At 37.1% G+C, this 15,227-nt stretch overlaps 1 protein-coding gene and 1 non-coding gene across 2 annotated transcripts in view; one reads left to right on the top strand and one right to left on the bottom strand.

The window, feature by feature from the left end:
* Nucleotides 1–15,227, bottom strand: part of ARIH1 (ariadne RBR E3 ubiquitin protein ligase 1) — a 119,424-nt gene that overhangs the window by 78,293 nt on the left and 25,904 nt on the right. The window lies entirely within an intron of this gene.
* LOC122223297 lies at nucleotides 6,082–6,185 on the top strand. Its single transcript, XR_006204182.1, has one exon. It is a non-coding gene; the product is annotated as a U6 spliceosomal RNA (small nuclear RNA).

Consider the following 15,227-nt stretch of genomic DNA (forward strand, 5'->3'; position numbering starts at 1 on the left):
AGCTCATTGGCAATTCCATTACACAGCCAAGATGAAGAACCACAATTCTAGTTGTACACATGAATGCAGAGCCTACATTTAAAAGAATGTGACAGATCTCCTAGTAGACTCAATCAAGTTACTGAGTAACATTCCAATGATTAGTATTGTGGGGAGGCAACTATTTTTTGACATTAGACGTTTGACTTCGGCTCAGGTCATGATCTTGCAGTTTGTGAGTTCGAGCCCCACATCGGGCTCTGTGCTGACAGCTCAGAGCCTGGAGCCTGCTTTGGATCCTTTGTCTCCTTCTCTCTCTGCCCCTCCCCCACTTGTGCTCCATCTCTGTCTCAAAAATAAATAAATGTAATCAAAAAAAATTTTTTTAAAAAGGGAAAGCTCAATATTAAATGAATGGGTTTTATAATATAATAGTCTAGGATGAAGCAGCAAGAAGACACTTTTTCAGCCCAATTAACATACACAGAAAGGCCTCAAAGTATAGCTTTTCATCTATCTCATAATTTGATCTGAAATGAAATTAAAAAGGTTATACACTCCATCTCAAAACTCAGTTTGACAATTTTCCTACAAAAGAATGGGCTCATAAAAAAGAATGAAATCTTGTTGTTTGCAACAACATGGATGGATCTAGAGAGTACCATCCTAAGTGAAATTAAGTCCGTCAGAGAAAGACAAATATCATATGATTTCACTCATATGTGGAATTTAAGAAACAAAACAAATGAGCAAAGGGGAAAAAAAAGACAGGCAAACCAAAAACAAACTCTTAACTAGAGGGAACTAATGGTTGCCAAAGGGAAGGTGGGAGGGAGATGGGTAAATAGGTGTTAGAGATGAAGGAGTGCACTTGTGATGAGCACCAGGTGTTGTATGAAAGTGCTGAATCACTATCTTGTACACCTGAAACTGTATGTTAACATTGTATGTTAACTGAAATTTAAATAAAAACTTCTTTTAAAAAGGCCTTGTTTTTATAGTATGTTTCCATGTAGCTTAATCTACATGCTCCTTAAGAGAGCTGCTGCTGATCCAAATTTTATAGACTATTGCTTCGTAATGCCTTACTTAATATTAGGAACCCAAAAGCCATAAAATATAAAAAGTTCTACATAGAAATATTTGCAACACCTAAAGTAAACAGTAAATAAGCAAACACACAAGTCCATAAAAAGACAATCCAACACAAATGGATGGTTTATGAATTCTAAGAATACAATTAGCTGAAAAACAAGAAAATATTCAACCTCCTTAATACAGTGGTTTGTTTTTTTTAATGTTTTATTTATTTTTAAGACAGGGAGAGACAGAGCATGAACAGGGGAGCGTAAGAGAGAGGGAGACACAGAATCTGAAACAGGCTCAAGGCTCTGAGCTGTCAGCACAGAGCCCGACGCGGGGCTCGAACTCATGGACTGCGAGATCATGACCTGAGCCGAAGTCGGCCGCTTAACCGACTGAGCCACCCAGGCGCCCCTTTAATACAGTGTTTTTAATTTACCACAACGGCTAAAATCTTAAAAATTTATAATATGCAGGGACAGAGGAGGGGAAATGTCCCATGTTAGCGAAATGGCAACTTTGGTAAAATTTTTGTGAGAATAGTTCGGCAGAACTCAACAAAATTTAAAACACACATGACCACAGAGCGCCTGGGTGGCTCAGTCAGTTGGGCATCTGACTTCAGCTCAGGTCATGATCTCGCGGTCCGTGAGTTTGAGCCCCACATCAGGCTCTGTGCTGACAGCTGGGAGCCTGGAGCCTGCTTCGGATTCTGTGTCTCCCTCTCTCTCTGTTCTCCCCTGCTTGTGCTCTGTTACTCTGTCTCTCAAAAATAAATAAAGATTAAAGAAACCAATTTTTAAATGCAAATGACCTAAGATAGGATCTAGAGATTCCATTTCCAGGAACCTACTCTGCAGAAATATGTAAGTGTAGAAGGGGAAGGAGAAGAAATTTTACATGCACATTATTTGGAAAAGCAATAAGGCAAAGATAACCTACATTCTTCCAAGGGGGGGCGGAATGCCTATAAATTATGCCATATCCATACTTAGAACATTATGCAGCAATTAGTAAACAAAAAGAAAATAGGTCTGTACGCATGCACATGGAAGCATATCCATGACACATCACTAAGTGAAAAAGAAAAAGCAAGTTACTGAGCAATGTATAATATTTTTGAGTTTAAAAAAAGGTAAAGTTCTATGATATATTCAATACATAATAAAATGTTTAAAAGGATTTATATTAAAGTTGCTCTGAAAAAGAAAAAAATAAATAAAGCACCTCTGGAGAGTTACCACCCTTGAGGGAGGCGCTTATTTGGGAATGAGGTGAAAATGTGTTTTTTTCTGTACTGTATTACTTTTGTAACAATCAACTATAAACAGTATAAGTCTTGCTTCTCAAACTGTAGTTCACAAAATCAATCACCTGAGAATCTGTTAGAAATTCAGAATCCTAAGTCTCAATCCACATCTACTGAATCATTTCAACCAGACTCTCAAAGGTTCCTCTCACAGGTTCCTGAAGTGATATATATGCATAGTGAAGTTTGACAAGCACTGATACAAGCTACAGGAAGTTCTGAGAGTTCGTTATACTATCTTAAAAGGTTTCATTTCCATTTCTCCTTAATTTTAATTAAATACTTGATTTCTTTTTAAGAAATTATCATGTAAAGGTGGTTGAGCATCTGACTTCAGCTCAGGTCATGACTTCATGGTTCGTGAGTTCGAGTCCCGCATCAGGCCCACTGCTGTCAGCAGGGTCTCCTTAAGATCCCCTGTCCCCCTGTCTGCCCCTCCCCCACTCATGCTTGCTCTCAAAAATGAATAAACATTTTGAAAAAAAGAAATTATTATATGCAATTCAGGTATAATTTTTCTTCTCTTAAAAGATATAGAAGTATGTTGAGAGCTTTATACTAAGAATCACTAAAAAGCTGCAATATAATTAATGCTTAATAAATGACATTCAACAGAATAAATTATTTATGTATCCAAAGTTCACACAGTACCATATACAAAATGGAAGAGTAGTATCTGTCACCAAAAGATGCTCTGGATTTTGATTATTCAGGATTTGATGAAGGGTATAAAAACCACTAAATAGATATTCTGAGCAAAGGGGGAATTAATAAAGGAATTGAGTGCTTGATTTGTAGATGGACTGGAGGAGTGGGCAGTACAAGAACGACACCAGAATACTATACAACTGAGTCACAAGGAGCTCTTCCTGCACAAGCCACCAATGGAACCACTAAATTCAAGAATGGGAGATGATCCAAGGATTAGAAAGCTAGAATCAGGAAGTCATCATTACCACTGCCACGACTGACTCTAGATACCCAAGAAGCCAGGTGATGTACAAAGCAAAACAGAGTCTATCTGCTGCCTTTGCCACAAATGCCTCTGGATAATGCAGAAGAATGGCCAATGCAATGCTACATTTCTGCTACTGCAAAAAAAATCTCATATCCTTACAACTGCAGGGGAAAAAAAAAAAAAAAAAGGAAAGAGGAACAGCAGAAAAAAATAGTTTTTGGTTTTCTAGCCCAACAGAGCACAAAAAGGTACTTCACAGAATTGAGGAAGACCATCACAGAATTCCCAAATGGCTTAAAAGCTGTATGCATTTAAAACAAATGTACAACTGGGGCGCCTGGGTGGCTCAGTCGGTTAAGCGTCCGACTTCAGCTCAGGTCACGATCTCGCAGTCTGTGAGTTCGAGCCCCGTGTCGGGCTCTGGGCTGATGGCTCAGAGCCTGGAGCCTGTTTTCGATTCTGTGTCTCCCTCTCTCTCTGCCCCTCCCCTGTTCATGCTCTGTCTCTCTCTGTCCCAAAAATAAATAAACGTTAAAAAAAAAAATTTTTTTTTTAAAAAATAAATAAAACAAATGTACAACTAAACAACACTAATCCTCAAAGTTTCCAGTTTCGAATATTTACTTTTAAGCTACCCTCCAAGAAGGAAGGTAAAAGACAAGAGTAAAATGTTGAAGGTCATGCTGTTAGGAGACTTTCCCATTGAAGACGCTGCTTGGAGATTACTTCAGCAAAAAGTTCACAATTTCACTCACTACCCTTGGACATTAATTAAAGTAAAAATTTAACACTGACAAGTTTTGACCAACTACATAGAATTCTGTAGATCCATGACACTTAACTTGAAATTGTGCTGAGGTATGCATTTGAACTCCACATGTAATCCTGTTGTACCCAAACTTGCTAATGAATACATTTAGCCAACTACCAACAATAACATCTCAAATTTGGCTTTGCTGTTCTTCACCTGCCCTTGTACATGCATATTATGAAGGCAATTACTTCCTTCTATGTCGTCTTAAATTTGGAGAGCCAAGACTTCACCTCTAGAGAATGTCAAGAGTTTAATCAAAATTTAGTAAAAGAAATGTTTCTATTAATAGAAGAAAGGATACTATCACTGTGTGTATCATTTGATTTATTCTGTATTCAACCGCAAACCCAAGTGGGGCATGTGATGGAAGGGATATATCTTATGTAAACAGTATAAACAATGTTAGGTAAAACTTGTATTTTACATCAGAAAAACAAACTGAAGGCTTTACATAGCACTATATGCTTTTAGCATCTAGTTGATGAACAGCCAAGTCACTTCCAACAAATATAACCCTAGTTTTAAACGTTTACCATTACATGAAGCCCCATTCAAGGCAAGATTTTCTTGGGTCTCAGTCTCCTAACTGAAGGGGAAAAAATGCCCATACTCTTTGAGAGGAAGAAAAATTCCTACAGATAAAAGGGTAAGAATTTAAAGGAAAGTCCAAGAACCAGGTAACTCCCAATTCCAAACTACCCTGGCATAACAGCTAATTTAAACCACAAATGAAAATTCTATATAGTCCACTTTATGTTACTTGACTATTTTTGCAGTAATTCAGAATTGTTAGAGAATTATTTAAGAATCCTCTTAGTTATCTATTCACACGTTCACCTCTGGGTTCCAATTGTCAAGCCCAAAGTATTAGCATTCTATACATAGCTACTGTGGCACCACTGAAAATGTTCCACAAACACACAACCAAAACGTTTTGAGTGACTTCAATGTACCGCACTTAACACAACCACTAGCCATCTCCAAACTACCTGAAGATGACATACAAAATTGAATTCGTTCTGTTAAGTGAACTGAATATTGTTAAGAAGTGTTGTATATGGTTTTTTCTTCCTTTGGAGGCACTTCAAAAAAAAAAAAAAAAAAGATACACATTCCCAACTACTTCTTAAGAACAAATTTTAACAGTACATAATTTGAACTAGTACTTCCTCCTTTCTTATCATAGCAACTCAAAATACCTATTGATAAGTGGTAGGATTCTGACTAACAATTCACAATTTCTTTTTTTTAATTTTTTTTTTTTTAACGTTTATTTATTTTTGAGACAGAGAGAGACACAGCATGAACGGGAGAGGGGCAGAGAGAGAGGGAGACACAGAATCGGAAGCAGGCTCCAGGCTCTGAGCCATCAGCCCAGAGCCTGACGCGGGGCTCGAACCCACAGACCGCGAGATTGTGACCTGAGCTGAAGTCGGACGCTTAACCGACTGAGCCACCCAGGCACCCCACAATTCACAATTTCTTAATGACACTCCATGTATGTATAGATGGCATACAAAAATTTGTACAATATAAACACAAGTGAGATTCTCTGAAACCCATAGTGCTTATTTAAAAAGTATGGGGGTTTTAATTTTTATCTCAGAAAGATCTTACTTAAAAAAAGCCACTGTAAATTTCTTTAAAGCTCAAGAAGTAGCCATAAATTCAAATGATCTTGAAATAGACACATACATACTCCTGTATCATTTAAAGAAAGTTTTATAACCAAGCTATAACAGGCCATGTACATCTGCAGTACATTTTCTTGCCAATTATTCTCAAAACACACAGGCTCAATGATTAACAATCATGACAAAAGGAACACATGGCATATACAACCGGAATCATCCTCTTTTCGTGAAGCTTATAATGAATACCTAGCCTAAGAACACTTCTACATATACTCGCTGAAAGGATTTTAGAGAATAAAGATCAGTGCTCACTGTGGCAGCACATATGTTAAAACTAAAACAATACAGAAATTAGCACGGCCCCTGTGCAAGGATGCCATGCAAATTCAGGAAGTGTTCCACATTTTTGTGTCAAAGAGTTGGGAGATCAATTAAGGAAGAATTTTCCTGATTGATTAAAAATAACTTGGTTATGCTCACCTACTCCTGCTAGAAGTTTACCCAGTATATTAACATAGTGCACAATAAAAACAAAAAAGCCAAATAAGTAATTAAATAATGACAGTATCACTAAATGTGGATCTTTAATAATGGGGTTGAACTGAATCACTGTTTAAGCATTTTTTAAATTTAGTGTATGTGCATAGTTTTAAAAGTTAATTATAACCTCAAGGTTTAACAATCCTCTCTGCCACATCTCAGTCAATACTGATTTCCAATCCTTTGAGGCAAGTATTTTAAATTCTTTTCACTGTTCCTTCTAGTACTTTTATCCCAAATAATATGCTTTCTCAGATAGTTACTATCTTTCTATTTTAGATATCATCTATCACAATGTTCATTGATGATGATTTTGCACTCTTACATGCACCTTCCCTCCAGTCTTTCTTGTGTAGTTTTATCATCATTTTTATTTAAGCCACTATCCATTGTTTGTAACAATCACCTAACAGGAATTCCAGAAAGAGAGGAGAGGGAAGAAAATTACCAAAGCAGTATTATAAGTTCATTTCTCAAAGCTTTAAAAGGACGCAAATCTGAGGGTGCCTGAGTGGCTTGGTCAGTTAAGTGTCCAGCTCTTGATTTCGGCTCAGGTCATGATCTCATGTTGGTGAATTCGGGCAACTAGCCCATTTGGGATTCTCTCTCTGCCTCTCTCTGCCCCTCCTCCCACCCATGTGCATGCATTCTCTCTCAAAAAAAGTAAATAAACATTAAAATAAAGGACACAAATCTTCCAGTTAAAAGGGTCCACTAAGGCCCAACACAATGAAGAGACTTGAAACAACCAAGAATAAAGAGAAAAGGCTGAAACTTAAAAAAAAAAAAAAAAAAAAAGTCATCAAGAAACGAGAACCAGACTGGTATTGGACTTATTAGCAACAGTAAGTGCAGAAGGCAGTTATCTTTCATCAACATTCAATCCAGACTTTTCCAGCTAGCCCATCTAGCAACCAAATTTGAAGACAAATTAAAGATACTATCAGGGCCACAATGAGTAACATCATAAAGTTACATGGGAGTTAAATTAAGGATGTAGCCCAGCAAAATTAGATTAAATCAAGAAAAGACACAAGTCTAAGAAAAAGGGTCCAATTCAAGAGTTAGTGGGAAGAGTTAGTGATTACAACAGCAGGATGGAGGGCTCCAGAAGTGTAAATACAATCCAAATGACCTTGATATCAGAAGCATTGTTCTCGGGAAGGTCCAGAGTATTTGGCATTAAGCCTGTTTTAAAAAAAAAAAAAAGCATAATAATCGTAATACACTATTTGGGCTGTCATAAAAACAAACACTGTTCAATAGTGTCATTTTTTTTAAATTTTGAGAGAGAGCAAGAGCAGGGGGGAGGGGCAGAGAGAGAGAGAGAGACAAAATCCCAAGCAGGCTCTGCACTGACAGCGCAAGGCTCAATCTCATGACCCTGGGATCATGGTCTGAATGGAAACCAAGAGTGGGACCCAATTGAGCCACCCAGGCACCCCTCATCACGAGTTCTTAATATACGATTGTTACCTTGGCTCTTTTCTCCAACTTGTGATTTTAAAAAAGTCATTTTGTTTTGTGATCATAGTCAAGTCTTAATTTGCTCATAGCTTGATTTTTTTTTCCTTGAAGTGACACTTGATGGGGCGCTTGGGTGGCTCAGTCAGTTAAGCGTCCAACTCTTGGTTTTGGCTTAGGTCATTATCCCAGGGTCGGGGGATTGAGCCCTGCATCAGGCTCTGTCTGCACTGACAGCATGAAGCCTGCTTGGGATTCTCTCTCTGCCTATCCCTCACTTGCACTCTCTCTCAAAATAAATAAACATTAAATTAAAAGACAGTTCAGAGAAATGTTAAATTAAAACCAATAATATTTTATCAGACTAATGAAAAATTTAAAGATTCTTAATATACTGTGTCAGCAAAAGAGCAAAGAAAATGACAGTTCACACACTACTGGCTAAAAGATAAACTCAATAACCTTTGAAAACATTCCATCTTATTTATAAAAACTATGAATGTCTATACCCAAAGTCCAACAAACCCACTTTGGAGGTTAGGTTAGGTTAGGTCAAGAAAGTAAAAGGAAGGGAATGATAGGAAGAAGACACACAATACGAGTGAACAAAATGCCCAACAATAAGAAAAAAGATAAACTGATATGTCCCTATTAGAAAATACTGTACAATTTTTAAATCCACAGTAATACTGAAGGAAAAAATAGCAACTTGCAGAATAAACTAAACTGGAGCAGGAAGCAGGAAAGAGCACCAATATAACATTATTTTTCTTCTAAAATAAAATACATTTCAACTTTGGATTCATGTTTATTGACATAAGAACACTATTTAAATTTTTTTTAATGTTTTTCTTTTTTTCTTTTTATTTTTTTGAGAGCGAGCGAGAGAGAGTGTGAGCAGGGAAGGGGCAGAGAGAGAGGTAGACACAGAATTCGAAGCAGGCTCCAGGCTCTGAGCTGTCAGCACAGAGCCCAATGCAGGGCTTGAACTCATGAACTGCAAGATCATGACCTGAGCCGAAGTCAGAGCCCAAAACGCTATTTAAAAAAAAAAAAAAAAAAAAAAAAAAAATCAAATCTTAGCAATGATCTAGATCCAGTTAAACAGTTCCCATCTTCACACCCTTACTAACAATCCCTTTCAAAGAAGACATTAATAACCAACATGCATCTTAAAAGGGGAAAAGCAATCCCTATCAAAATAACACCAGCATTCTTCACAGAGCTAGAGCAAACAATCCTAAAATTTGTATGGAACCAGAAAAGACCCCGAATAGCCAAAGCAATCTTGAAAAAAAAAACCGAAGCTGAAGGCATCACAATCCCAGACTTCAAGACGTATTACAAAGCTGTAATGATCAACACAGTATGGTACCGGCACAAAAACAAACACTCAATAGAACCCAGAAATAGACCCACAAACAGGTAGCCAATTAATCTCTGACAAAGCAGGAAAGAATATCCAGTGGAATAAAGACAGTCTCTTCAGCAAACGGTGCTGGGAAAACTGGAGAGCAACATGCAGAAAAATGAACCTGGACCACTTTCTTACACCATACACAAAAACTCAAAATGGATGAGAGACCTAAATGTAAGAAAGGATGGGGCACCTGGGTGGTAAAGTCGGCTGGGCATTCGACTTTGGCTCAGGTCATGATCTCATGGTTCATGAGTTGGAGCCCCACATCAGGCTCTGTGCTGATAGCTCAGGAGCCTGGAGCCTGCTTGGGATTCTGTGTCTCCTTCTCTTTCTCTGCCCTTCCTTGCTTGTGCTCTCTTTCTCTCTCTCTCAAAAATAAATAAACATTTAAAAAATTAAAAAAACAAAAACAAAGTAAGAAAGGAAGCCATCAAAATCCTAGAGGAGAAAGCAGGCAAAAACCTCTTTGACCTTGGCCTCAGCAGCTTCTTACTCAACATATCTCCAGAGGCAAGGGAAACAGGAGCAAAAATAAACTATTGGGACCTCCTCAAAATAAAAAGCTTCTGCACAGTGAAGGAAATGATCAGCAAAACTAAAAGGCAACCGACAGAATGGGAGAAGATATTTGCAAATGACATATCAGACAAGGGTTAGTATCCAAAATCTATAAAGAACTTATCAAACTCACCCAAAAAACAAATAATCCAGTGAAGAAATGGGCAAAAGACATGAATAGACACTTCTCAAAAGAAGACATCCAGATGGCCAACCGACACATGAAAAAATGCTCAACATCACTCATAAGGGAAATACAGATCAAAACCACGATGAGATACCACCTCACACCTGTCAGAATGGCTAACATTAACCACTCAGGCAACAACAGATGTTGGTGAGGATGCGGAGAAAGTGGATCTCTTTTGCACTGCTGGTGGGAATGCAACTGGTACAACCACTCTGGAAAACAATATGGAGGTTTCTCAAAAAATTGAAAATAGAACTACCCTATGACCCAGCAATTGCACTAGCAGATATTTATCCAAGGGATGCTGTTTTGAAGGGGCACATGCAACCCAACATTTATAGCAATGCTATCGACAATAGCCAAGGTATGGAAAGAGCCCAAATGCCCATTGACTGATGAATGGATAAAGAAGATGTGGTATATATATACAATAGAGTATTACTCATCAATCAAACAGAATAAAATCTTGCCATTTGCAACTATGTGGATGGAACTAGAGGATATTATGCTAAGCAAAATTAGAGAAAGACAAGTATTATATGACTTCACTCATACAAGGAATTTAAGATACTAAACAGACGAACCTAAGGGAAGAGAAGCAAAAATAATATAAAAACAGGGAGGGGGACAAAAACGTAAGAGACTCTTAAATATAGAGAACAAACAGAGGGTTGGTGGAGGGGTTGTGGGAGGGGGGATGGGCTAAATTGGTAAGGGCATTAAGGAATCTACTCCTGAAATCACTGTTGCACTATATGCTAACTTGGATGTAAATTTAAAAAATAATTAATTAAAGAAATAAATAAAAGGGGAAAAAAACTAAAAACTAGAAGTTACTTTTGAAATGTCAACAGTGGCAGAGGCAGAATTAGAATGAACCTAGTTTGCTTTATATTAGTTTGCTTTATATTAATCCAGATTTGACAGTTTTAAAGAAATTATAGGCTCGTGACAAATATTCATTTTAATATTGCCATACAAGGTAAGCAATGATTTATGCTCTCTTTAGACTGTGAAATATATAAAATACATTTGGAAGAAAGGACTAAGTATGGAATAAGAGAGTAAAAAAGTTAACTAAAAAGGATTCCAAGACCAAAAAAAGAGCCATCTTAAATACCAAAACATCTTGTTTCAACACAATTGATTCAAAAAACCTCTACTATGGTATACCATGAAACTTTGAAATACATTTCCACATTTAAGAGAATGCAGACTAGTTCTCCTCAATATAATATATAGTTTATTAAGTATTAACTACTAACCTCAGCCTTTTGGGCCAGAATTTAGGCAGCAGATACTTAAGATCTTAGGTTTTATAGTCATTTTGAAAATCCAGCAATCTTCATTGAAAACCAGATACAAACCTGTATCTGCCTTTTCATTTGGGAAGCCTTAAAAAGCACTGTATTAACCTATTTAGAAAAACAGAGCCCCTTCCTTTTAGAAGTATATCAACAAAGAAAATGATGCACATATCTGTATCATGCAGCTAACCCTACAATCTTACTTTGTCAGCCAATACTAGAGTAATATAAAGAAGCAACCTAATCACCTTCGATGTAAGCTTTCCATTTCTCTTTCTTCAAACATTTGCATTATATTGCCTGAGTTCTTAAAATTTGCCTGTGATTTTGTCTTGGAATTCAGTATAAAAAAACTGTTGCTCTCTCATTCTAATATAGCATTTAAAAAAAGAAAGCCAGGTACTGGTATTGTAATTGCTATCATTTTGCAAGCAAATGGATACAAATATCTAAGCAAATGGTACAAACATTTAAATAGAAATGTTTAAACTTCCTTCCAGAAGTTAAGCCTGGAAGATTCAAATTATTTCCATCAAAATATTCCAGAATCAGATATATATTAATGTATATTTTATACATATACACACATGGCCAGATCAATCTAGCTTTCCTCCTTTTCCTCCCACTTTTACAAATGGGTCCTCTGTCATCATAGTTTCTGAAAATTAACCAACCAGGTCCATGAATCAAGCAAACAGCATGAATACCCTCCATTTAATCATTTCTTCTATTATTTAGCATTAAAAAAACAACAACAAAAAAAAAGACAATGGCACACATCAATTTACTATTGCCTAAGTGCCAAGTAAGCTTCTGGTTTAAAAAACACAAAACTGTACCCTTTATAAATGGATATATCAAGTCTGTCATGTCAGAACAGGCTTGTCCTCAAGAGGCTTGTCCTCAAGATTTACAGGATAAATGGTAGGCCCTTAAAATAATGACGTACTGGACTTGCTGCCAAGTGTGCTTGCACATATGTGTATTTAATGGTCCTTTAATGACTTGTCTTTGGAATGATTCTGTCCTACCTTTGCTGCTGCAGCCCGCCTGTCCTTTGCATCACTGAATTCATACTTCTGGAAGTACCCAATATGCACTGTAACAGACAGATGGACAGATCAATGGGCCACAGCGGCAAAGGCCAGATAGACAGACTTGATAAAAATTAAAATCAAGGTATATAAAGGGAAGGGGGAAACCAGAAGAAAACATATCTATCTATATTCTATAAGCAAAATGCCTGAACTTCAGGTCTACAGTCCTCCCAAACACATACCCAAATAAACTAAATTTTGATTTCTTTTCTTTCAAGTAGAAATAGTACCACTGCAGTAATCAGTATTTTTAATACCATTAACAGTTACAGATATGGCAAGCACTTCTGTAACCATGCCACACAATTTCTTCACAGGCTGCTCTTTAATACAGGCTGCTCTAAATTATCACATCCAAAGACATTTTATACCAAAATTAATATGGCAATTATTACATGTAGAAAATTTCTCTAATACCAAAGTCTACTAGAATCACAAAATAAAACTATATTTCAGCATTTTACCATTCTACTTTTCCCTGTCTTCCTAGGTAAAAATGGTTGCTAACACCACATCTAGATAACTTTGGGTGCTTAAAAGAATATATGATAGTGTCATTTAGGCCAATTACCAAGATTTGGTAAAACATTTATATACAAAACTACCATCAGTATCTTTAAAATCTATGTAGAGTCCTCCGGTTACTTCAAGTCCATACAAACAAGTATTCACACTTCAAGAAGTTTCTAAAAGTTATTTTTTAAAACACACCTTAAATTCCCAAAATGCTAGCTTGCTTAAGTAACCTTCATTAAAAGCTTAGATCCAGAGGTGCCTGGGTGGCTGTTAGTTAGGCGTCCAACTTGATTTTGGCTCAGGTCATGATCTCACAGTTTCTTCATAAGTTCGAGACCCACGATGGGCTCTCTGCTGACAATGTGGAGCCTGCTTGGGATTCTCCCTCTCTTTGTGCCCCTCCCCTGCTCGTGCTCTCTCTGTCTCTCTCAAAATAAATCAATATACTTGAAAATAAAATAAAACAAAATAAAATAAAATAAAATAAAAGTTTAGAGATCCATGTAAAAAGCCACTTTAATTTAATCAGACATTTTATTTTGCATACATCTAAAATAACATGGATCCATTCTCCATGTTTAACAAAGACTGAAGAAAAACACTTCCCATTTTCAATGGGTCTAACCATTTATACAATTCTTACTGTAACCTCTCAAAAAAATAAGCAGGTAATTAAACATGATAATCAAATGTAATGCATGATCCTATACTGGAAGAAGAGAAGTTATAAGATGACATACTGGACAACTGCAGAAATGTCAAAGTGGTGTGTATATTATTAATATTTTCTAGGGTAACATTATTCAGATATAATTCACACACCACTTTGAAAATTTACTTTCAAAGTGTATAATTCAGTAGTTTTGATTATATTCAGAGTTGTGACACACAGTTCTATCAGCCATTAATTTTAGAACATTTCATCACCCCAAAAAGAAACGTCATACCTGGTAGCAGCCACTCCCCATACCTCCTTCCCTTCCCCAACAGAGCCTCTGACAACCACTCATCTTTTTGTCTCTGTGGATTTACCTATTTGGGATATTTTATAAAAATGGCATCATAAAGTATGAGGCCTGTTGTGACGTTAATTTTTTCATTTTGGGGCTCATGGGTGGCTCAGTCGATTAAGTGTCCAATTTTGGCTCAGGTCATGATCTCGCAGTCTGTGAGTTCAAGCCACGCACTGAGCTGACAGGATGGAGCCTGGAGTCTGCTTCAGATCCTGTGTCTCCCTCTCTCTGCGCCTCCCCCTCCCCCGCTCAAAAATAAACATTAAAAAAAAGGGTTTTAAAATTTTTTTTCCATTTACTTTGCTTATCTAGGAAAGTCAACAAGCTGAGAGCTTACCATGGACATCAAATAAGTCTGTTTTATTGAGGGAATGGAGAGGAACAATTAATCTGGAAGTCAGTTAAATGAAGGCTGCTTAAAGCTTCAACTACACTATTTTTCAACTACTCATTTTACAGATAAGGAAAGAGCATCTATTAAAATAAATGACACCAAGTTATACAACTGATAAAAAGCAAAGCTGGACCTGAACTTAGTTCTTTCTATATATGATGCCAAAGACTTAACCACTAGCTCTTTTGTCCTGTTATAAAATTTACCAATTCCTACTGATTCCACACCCTAATTCCTTGAATGTCTATTTCAACCTTGCTAACCACATCATATATTTCTTGCTCAAACTATTTTTAATTTTTAAAAATGTTTTACTATTATTTATTTTGAGAGATAGAGTATAGAGAGATAGAGCAGGAGGGGGGCAGAGAGAGAGGGAGACACAGAATCTGAAGCAGGCTCCAGGCTCTGAGCTGTCAGCACAGATCCCGACGTGGGGCTCGAACTCACAAACCGCGAGATCATGACCTGAGCTGAAGTCAACCTGAAGTGGTCGCTCAACCAACTGAGCGACCCAGGCACCCCTCTTGCACAAATTATTGAAATAGACTTCTCACTGTTCTCCTTGCTTCCTAATCTCATCCTGTTCTCATTTATTTCCTATACTGCCAAAGTGGTCTTTCTACACACTAATCCCACATTAATTTGTTTTGCCAGGTCCTAGGGGATAAATGCATCTCATTTAGAACTATGCTAAAGCCCTTCATAAATTGCCTACCTGTCTAGCCCAGCTCCTACCACACTACTTCCCATACCATACCATACCATTAACAGCTTCTGCCTTTGCACATTCTATTCCTTCTATTCCTCTGGATGGAATGCCTTCTCCAATCCCATCCACCTAGTGAGCTACTACTATTCATTTTGCAAAATCTAGCTTTAGATCATTTTCCACCAGGATTTGTCAGTCCTTACCAGAAAAAAGCATTAAACAAACATTCCTTCTCTGAC

The sequence above is a fragment of the Panthera leo genome, chromosome B3 (assembly GCF_018350215.1).
Source record: "Panthera leo isolate Ple1 chromosome B3, P.leo_Ple1_pat1.1, whole genome shotgun sequence".
Classification (NCBI taxonomy): domain Eukaryota; kingdom Metazoa; phylum Chordata; class Mammalia; order Carnivora; family Felidae; genus Panthera; species Panthera leo.